The 9,438-nt window shown below is 27.9% G+C and overlaps 1 long non-coding RNA gene across 2 annotated transcripts; it reads right to left on the bottom strand.

The window, feature by feature from the left end:
- Positions 1-1,286: 1,286 nt before the first annotated feature.
- Positions 1,287-8,668, bottom strand: LOC129304538 (uncharacterized). Of its 2 annotated transcripts, none has more exons than XR_008591710.1 (3): positions 8,277-8,668; positions 7,984-8,161; positions 1,287-1,530 (listed from the first exon to the last, which is right to left on the bottom strand). It is a non-coding gene; the product is annotated as an uncharacterized LOC129304538 (long non-coding RNA). The 2 variants fall into 2 exon arrangements; XR_008591711.1 differs by lacking the exon at positions 1,287-1,530 and adding an exon at positions 6,891-7,115.
- Between the last annotated feature and the right edge of the window lie 770 nt (positions 8,669-9,438).

Genomic DNA, 9,438 nt, shown 5'->3' with positions numbered 1-9,438 from the left:
TTTGTTGAATAGCCTGATCCTCATCAACATTCACCATTATGAATAATTTGCGACTCCTTTTCAAAATTTTTGGTGGAAGAACTATTAAATTCTTAAAAAAGTTATTATTTTAGGACAACACTCTAATAATTTGCAACTCAGATACCAAATTTTACAACATCCTTATGAATACTTTGCAACTCCTACTCGAAATTTTGGATGGAAGAACTATTAAGTTTTTAAAAAGGTTATTCTTCTAGGATAATGCTCCAATAATTTGTAACTTAGACACCAAATTTTACAACTTTCTTATGAATAATTTGCAACTCCTAATTGAAATTTTGGATGGAAGAACTATTAAATTCTTAAAAAAATTATTCTTCTAAGACAACGCTCCAGTAATTTACAACTCTAACACCAAATTTTACAACTTCCTTACGAATAATTTGCAACTCCTACTCAAAATTTTAGATGGAAGAACTATTAAATTCTTAAAAAATTTATTCTTCTAGAACAATATTCCAGTAATTTACAATTAAGACACCAGATTTTGTAACTTCTTTATAAATAATTTGCAATTCCTTCTCAAAAATTTTAGGTGGAAGAACTATTAAATTGTTGAACTTGCAAAGCAACCAAATTATTTTAGGACATGGCTCCAGTAATTTGCAGTGGAGATATCAAATTTTGCAACTTCTTTACAAATAATTTGCAACTCCTTCTCGAAGTTTTGGGTGGAATAACTATTGAATTCTTGAACTTGCAAAGCTTCCAAATTATTTTAGGACATGACTCTAGTAATTTGCAACTTCGTTACGAATAATTTGCAAATCCTTCTCAAAGTTTTGAGTGGAATAACTATTGAATTCTTAAACTTGCAAAGCTTTCAAATTATTTTAGGACACAGCTCCAGTAATTTGCAACTGAGATACCAAATTTTGCAACTTTTATAAATAATTTGTAATTTTTTTAAAATTTTAGGTGGAAGAACTATTGAATTCTTAAAGCTACCAAAATTACTTTAGGATATGGCTCTAATAATTTGCAATGAAGATACCAAATTTTGTAACTTTCTTACGAATAATTTGCAACTTGTTCTCGAAGTTTGGATGGAATAACTATTGAATTCTTGAATTTGTAAAGCTTCCAAATTATTTTAAGACATGGCTCTAGTAATTTGCAAATGAAATACTAAATTTTACAACTACCTTATGAATAATTTGCAACCTCTATTTGAAATTTTAAGACGACACACTTTTAGTGATCACAAAAGATATGAACTGTACATATAAGCTACATGTCTTAATTCATCTAATGCATCTGCACATATCAGTTGTCCACATACACAAAAGTGTGAACTTGGATTTATAAAAGAGGTTGCTATGTACCAAACAAATCCCCTAATATGAATTGCACATATAGCTTAAGCATTGATGTTCGGATACTCTGTATTGCACATGGTAGAACTTCAAGATCATGTGTAGCATGTAAATTCCCAGCTGAACATCTTGCTCCACAGTTCCATTCAAATCATGTTTATTACTGCCATTCCTAGTCATATTAGCATAATATTAATCATTCAACTATTAAAAAAAGCTTACCCATTAATTAAATCTCTTGTTGCCTTTGTACCTTGCTGTATCTTCTCAATGATGTACACATGAGCAAACTTATCATTCAACTTCATTAATTGATTTATCCTTTCATCATCTTTAAAATCTAAAAATATATTACAATCAAACTTTACTGTATACTTCAACTCTATTCCATTTAAATCACAATTCAAGCGTGATGAAATTAATTTAACAAGTCCTTCAAGAGACATTCCTTCTATGATCATTTTTCAATTACAATTCTCCTATCATAATGCATTGTCCTAGGCATATCCTGTACAATATCTCCACTAAAATGAAACTAACAAAAAAAAATTAAACAAGTACTTTTCATCACACCCAATAATATCAATCTACAATAAGCAAAATAAAATGTCATAATATATCACTAAAAAATAAGTTACTTTTGACATCAGTGATTTTTTATCAGTGAGACAGCGACAATGTTCCACTTTAAAATATGGACACTCGATGATAAATTCTTACACTTTCAGTTGCAAAATGTCAAATCTTCATGCCAAATCTTTAGAAATGTGAACAAAAAAAAATTTCATGTTCAGTTGCAAAAAAAAATTCCATCTTTTTCCCTACAAGTGTCATCTTGAGTCAAGCTTTTTGTTCAGATGTAGGGATTTGAAAAAAAAAACCCTATGTAAACGCACTAACTAAAAAAACTCATGTAGGCAAAGAATAAGAGCTTACTTGAGTCAATAATTAAGGCAACTCCACCTCTTCCAAGATCAATTCTGTTTTAAGAATGGGTATTCTTCAACTTGTCTATCTACACTTACATGCATCTCTCATTAATGGCAGGAACCGGTTTGTTCGAGAGAGAAACGTTGAAGCTGATGAGTGTAGATGTTATATTTAATCATAAGGGCATTTTAGCCATTTTTACTATAACTCTTATTTGTGAAAAAAGCATGAACTTTATTGGCCTTTTAGAATTACTTAAGACCTAATTGGATTTAATTATTTCCTTTGAGACTTGATTGTCATTTTCCTTATGGTGTGTTCATTGTTGCTTGGTTCTCCAATTTTTCAGCCTGCCTCTTCCATTTTCATATTTTTTATTTTAAATATATTAATATAATTTTTTGATCCTTTAAGTTCATTCTTAAATTCTTCAACAGTTAGGCTCTTTTTATTTTCTAAGGATTTGTTTGTTTGGAGGGAAGGGGAGGAAAATTTCCTCCATCTTACCAAACAAAGGGAGGGTAGCCCCTCTCTCCAAAACCTCCCCCCCCCCAAATTGCAGGGTTCCTCCTCTCCGCCGCTCCTCCCTCTCTCTCCCTCCTCTCCCCTTACCTCCCTTTCCTTCTATTTCCTCCCCTTTCTTCCAACTAGACATAACTTAAAGAAATAGAAAATTATTTTTCTTGATTGCTCATAATAATTTTTTTTATTTGAGTAATTATATTTGAGATACAGTTGAGATACTAAATGTTGACGTCTCTATTAACAAGGATTTAAACTTTAGTTCATTATATTATGTTATGAAGAATTAACTTTTTTGTATTAAATCCAACTCATGAATAACTCATCATAAGCTAATAAATAAACAATAAATCTTATTGATGCCCTTTTTTTCCAAAACACAACGTTTTTTATATTAATTTTTATATTCATAATCTTTTTCACTTTGTTTTAAAAAAATTAAAGTATACCTAATCTTGACTATTAACATTTAATACAAATTTTATATTATATTTTTATAATATTATATTAACACATTTTTTATTATATCATATTAACAAATTAACATATTTTATATTGCATTTATGACATCATAATAGTATATTTTTTATTTATGCAGTTTCCAAATTATATTTTAATTTTTTCATTAATAATAAGTTCATAAATAAAATAAGGTGCTTATAATTTTTTCGTATAAAAAAGTAGTAAATTGTAAAAATTAACAAGTTGTTATTAAAAATAATTTATTATACAATTAGCTCATGAGTAATAAATCTTGCAAGTGGCTTTTTAGAAAAAAATGCGATAAATTTTTAAAAAGGCCTTTTCTAATGACTCATGTTGGCACAATGAATAAACTTTTAGTTTTATATTTTATGAGTTTCCTTAGATTATTTCTAATTAGTTTCATATAAATTGCTATACTTTATAGAATTATTAATTCTGTATTAGGTAACTAATCCCTTTTCATATAAATCTCATCTCCTTTCTTGTCATTTGTGCAGTATTGGAATAGTTGAATCTGACTTAAGTAGATTCATGGACTAATTATTATGTTATAAATTCATGGCAATCTATTCAAACATCTTGTTTAATTATTATTGTTTGGATTATTAACACAATATGCCTATCAACTAGAGGTGGAAATTAGGGTAGCCCTCCTTAAAGGATCAGGCTCTAAAGCTCAATTATTCAAAATTTAACTTAATTTTAAGGCCCGACCTTTATTTAAAGGGCTCAAGGTTAGGCCTTTAAGCCCACTTTTCCAAAAATAAGATCCAATATTTTAATTAAACAAAATATTTTAAAATTTAACATAAAATAAATCAAAATCTCACATAAAATTTAACATAAAATTTGACAAAGATTTAAATTTTAAATTTAAGATAAAGATTAAAATCTTTATTAATGTAAATTTAAATCTTTCTCATCATCATTCAAAAATAAAATATTAGATACCTCAGATATAGGTTCACTTGTTGAAAATATAGGTAAAAATTTAATGTCAATTATCTTTACAACTTCTTCTTCATCACTAACAATAAATATTAACAAAATTGTGTCATTATCAATTAAATATATATATATATATATATGTGTGTATATATATGTAAGATAATTAGGCTTATCAAGGTTTAAAGGGCTGCTTGGGTCCGAGCCTTTTTCTTACAGGGCTTATCAAGGCCAGGCTCTCAAGCTCAGTTATTTTAAAAAATTTAATTTTTTAAAGATTGAATCCTTATTTAAATAGGACCTTCAAGCCTTACATTTATTTCTAACTCTACTATCAACTCTATTTTAGGAGGATGGTTAATTGTGACATTGCCTTACCTTTGAAAGGCACAGTGGCCATGTTGGAGTTGGATAATTAACAACTTAATTAATTTTCTTTTTTTGGGATTCACAACGTGGTTTAATATTATGATTTATTAATCAAGGGTTTTCCTTTTTTTATTATAAGAATAATTAAGACTATTTATTTGATCAAAAAAATTAAGACTATTTAAATTATATTTCTTTTGAATTGGAAAAAAAGAGAGACACAATGATAAGATTTATTATTTTATAAGTTTCCCCTGTATGCCTTTTATTTCTTTTCCTTTAATTACTTCATTCTATGTTATATTAACGTTTTTCAGATTTCATGTTTTAATGCATATATTCTTATTCTAGAAAAGGTACCATAAGGCACAAGCAAAAATACAAGGATATATTTTTTCTGTTCAAAAATGTAAGGCATTTTTTGATAAGTTAGATATTAAAAAATATAAAGCATTTTTAATCTTTTGATGTGTAATCATTGTTTTTTTTATAAAAGTGCCTCTATAGGTAATGACTTTATATTTATTATAAGGTATTTGATAGAAGTAAATATAAAAAGATACGATTTGTTTGAAAGTAGGTAACTATTTTATTGAGGAGTGAAATTCAGTTAAAAATACCTTACATTTTTAAATGGAAGGAATACTTATTATTTTATTCAATTATTATAATCATGTTTTATTCTATCTCATACCGGTGAAGTTTATTAGAAGAAAAAATATTAAAACAATTATAATACGTTATAATCTACTAAAATTAGACTATGCATTGAGTACAATATGAGTGTCATATTATATTAAGCCATGACTTGACACAATTAAAAATATACACATACCCTGTTATCAAATATGTATATAGATATATACATTACCCCCTCCCCATAATAACTAGAAACAAACAAAAAGAAAAGTAAATAAGCAAATTTCTCGATTTCCATGTAATACATGGAACATTTTCTAATCATATATATTGTAAAGTACATCTCAATGTACGGTTCATTTACAGTTGGATGAAAAGTACTTTAAAAAAAATTTATATATTAAGAGTTTGTATGGAATCCATGACAAAAATTAAAAAATAGATGTAGAAACCCATAATAAAAAATACTTATAAATATGAGACTCAAAAAAATAATATGTTTGAGATTTAATATTTTGTTATAAATGTATGAGATTGATCATTTGTTGCTTATATTTTATATATATATATATATATATAAGATAATTAATTGTATATAACATGAAAATTTAAATAATAAATTATAAAATAGAATGTTTTTTATTTAAATCAATCAACTTATTCATGTTCTATTTTACATATAAGCAAATTTTAATCAGTTTACACAGTTCAAAATTTGATTAATCCCAACAATTTATATCTGAAATTGAAAAGTTTGGATTAAGATGTATTTGTGATTAACATTTTATTTTCTCCTAATTTAATGATACTATCATTTAATAAAGAATAATTAAGAAAAGATGACAAGAATACTTTTTGAAAATTATTGTTTTGCTTATAAAAAAAGGGTTAAGGTTCAATTTTGTCCATGTATTTATTTTTTAAGAGCGTTGAGCACCCTATATTTTAAATGAAGCAATTTTATCTTTGAACTATTTTTTTGACTAGCCAAAAACTCACTCTTTTAATGAACCATTAACTCTGCCATTATATGCTGACATGGCATGTGCGTGGGCTTATGCACAGTAATATGTAGACTTTGATCATGTCTTTTGGTGTTAATTTGGTTTTGAACTTTTTTCAAAAGTGCTGAGTATCCTAACGTTTTGTTAAAATAAAATTTAATAAATATTATTAAAATATTAAATATTTTAATTTTTAAGAATTTAAATATTATTATTTAAAACATTATACTACCCAATTTAATATTTTAATATTTTTAATATTTTTTAATTTCATATTAAAAATGAAGGGAATGAACATGCAAATTAACAAAGGGATTTTTTCTTTCCATCTCTTCATTTTTTTTTCTTGTTAAGTAACTTTTTTGTAGTATATTAATGAAATAAGAAATATATTTAAATAAAAAATTTTGTTGTCATTTTGTTGGTCCTGATTGTTATATTTTTGATTTTACTTCTAACACTGCAACGTACAGAAAGTATTAAATTTTATGGTGTAATATTTTATTGGAAAATCATTAGTTGACCAAAAAAATTAAGTAATTTAACCAATATTAAAAATATAAATAAGTTGTGATACGCACAAAAAGCATAACGATTTAAGTACTGTCTAAAAAAAAGGGTTAAAGGGTATTTTTGCCTTGAAACTTTTTTACAAGGGGTGTCTTAAATTTTTGTTTGAAGTAATGTCACCTTAAAACTTTTAAAAGTGGTGCAATTTCACCCAACCGTTAACATTGATTAATGTTTGACTGTTAAATTTTACTTTGACCTCTTACTTTACATGTGTCCTTTCCTCCTCCGCTCGGCACTGTTCATCTTCCTGCTCTCTCTTCCTTTGCACTTTGAAAAATTCCCAGCTTTCCTGTCAATGTCAATGGTTGGGTGAAATTACACCATTTTTAAAAGTTCTTGAGCGATATTGCTTTAAATAAAATATTAAGATACTAGGCACTTCTTGTAAAAAAATTCTAAGGAAAAAATCCCTTTAACCGTATAAAAAATAAGAAGTTATCTATACATTTGTGAAATGTTAATTTGAGTTATTAATATTTAAAAAGTAATTTATAAATTTTGAATGAATATTTATAAATAATAATATTTAAATTATTAAATATAAAAATATTTAATATTTTGATAATATTTATTAAAGGGTTAAAATGTAAATCTATCCTTAAAGTATTTTTTTAGGCATAATTTTACCCTAACATTTTAAAAAATGGCACAATTTTGTCTAATGGCTTGACTGTGTAGACAATTAGCGTTGATGTGGCATCCACGTTACATTTACTCTCCTCTCTCCCCTCTTTTTTCACTCACCTACCTTTACACGCTTCACCTCTCTCTCCTTCTTCACTTATCTTCCTTAAAACAAAGCATCCACCCTTAAATATTTAATAATGTCCAACCAAGAGTTCAAATAACAAAACATGTGAATATACAGGCATCATACAAATCAAAACAACTGAAAGGTTATAGAGCATTAAAAAAATTTAGAGCGAAAATCAGAGCTACCTACAAGGAAATTGATATCAAAATCATAACCCAACAAACAATTCGTCAATTTGAAATCAAAATTGATATGGAACAAGCAAACCTTCACAATCAAAATCAAAATCAAAATCCAATAAACAATTCATTGATTTGAAAACAAAATTGATCTGATATGGAAGAAACAAAATTGTGAAAATGAAAATCGAAGTAGATTAAAAATCGAATCGTCGCAAGCTTACCGTTCTTTACCCAAGTGAACGACGACGAGGAAGAAGAAGAAAGGGATTAAAAGGCCCATTCTTGCAATCACTCACACCTTTTGCTCTGTGCCGTCGACAACGCACTCTTCACTCTAAGCATAAGCAACCACCTAAGCTCACTACCTCAACCTTTGCTTCACCATCTGTGGATTGTCCCCTTCATCATTACAAATCACACCCCAACACACAAAATCAGATTCATCCGTTGCTATCAGATTAATCTGTAGCCAAATTCAAAAATGATAAATAAGAAAGATACGTGGGTTGTGTACCTCGATCAAATACGGCGGTGTGGGGATTTCCAAGAGGAGAGGGATTATCAGAATTGGATGACGGCGTTGTGGCGAGGGCTGGCTTGTAGTTCTTATCCACGTCCTCGTCCGCCCACTTGATGCGTCGATTCTTCGCGAAAGGCATCTGGTGACCACGGTATTTAACCCAAGTTTTTTAGCCTTCCGTCAACGCTCCATGGTTCAAATCAAGTTTTATAGCCTCCCATCAACCAGTAACCCCATCTCTGTCTTCATCTTTAAAGTTCCCCTAACCCCTTCTCGGAGACATTTAATCCATTCCTAATTACTGGGTTTGTTGTGGTTGTTAGGTGGAAGATGAATCGGGAGAGTGATAAAGAAGGAATCGATCTATAGGCAGAGTTGGAAGAAGAATTGAGAGAGAGAGAGAGAGAGAAGGCAACAGAAAAAGAAAGATGAAAGAGGTCGTGGAAGCCATGTTAGCATGCCATGTAAGCAGAATTGGTCAATTGACAGTCAATCGTTAGGGTCTGTTAATGCAGGGCAAATTGGCACTGTCCTGAAAAATGTCAAGGCAAAATTACACTTTTGAATATTTTAAAATATTAATAACATCTTTAAAAATTTTAAGAGTAAATTTATATTTTAATTTTTATTAAATTTTATTTTGATAAGACTTTAGAATATTCAGTGTTTAAAAAAATTTAAAGTATTTAACGCTCCTAAAAAAAATTTAAGGGTAAATTAGTATTAAAGAACATTGTTAAAATTGTATTTGTTACTTTTTTGTGGGCTCCATACTTATGTCACGTCATTATGTAATGATAGAGTTAACAGTTTATTAATGAAAGAGTTTTTTACTCCTCGAAAAAATGGTTCATGGATAAAATTACTTCACTTAAGAGTATATGGTGCCTAAGGCTTCTAAAAATAATTATAGAAATAAAATTAAACCTTATAAAAATAATAACAAATCATATGAAAATTTTACTTATATTTAAAAATGGAGGAAATTTATAGTAAAATTTTACAATGAACTACGATAAAACTACAGTGATTTGTGAGATACATTATATTTGGATTTAATGACTAAAATAAATCCTATTGCTTAATAAATGTCACATGCAGCATGATAATCATTGTTCAATTTACTTGAACTATTGTAAGATATTTTATCAAATAA

This window comes from Prosopis cineraria, unplaced genomic scaffold (assembly GCF_029017545.1).
Source record: "Prosopis cineraria cultivar Desert tree isolate PC_DT_omini unplaced genomic scaffold, ASM2901754v1 PC3, whole genome shotgun sequence".
In the NCBI taxonomy this organism is placed as follows: domain Eukaryota; kingdom Viridiplantae; phylum Streptophyta; class Magnoliopsida; order Fabales; family Fabaceae; genus Prosopis; species Prosopis cineraria.
Note: the sequence above shows the minus strand (reverse complement) of the source record. Positions and strands in the feature narration are given on the sequence as shown.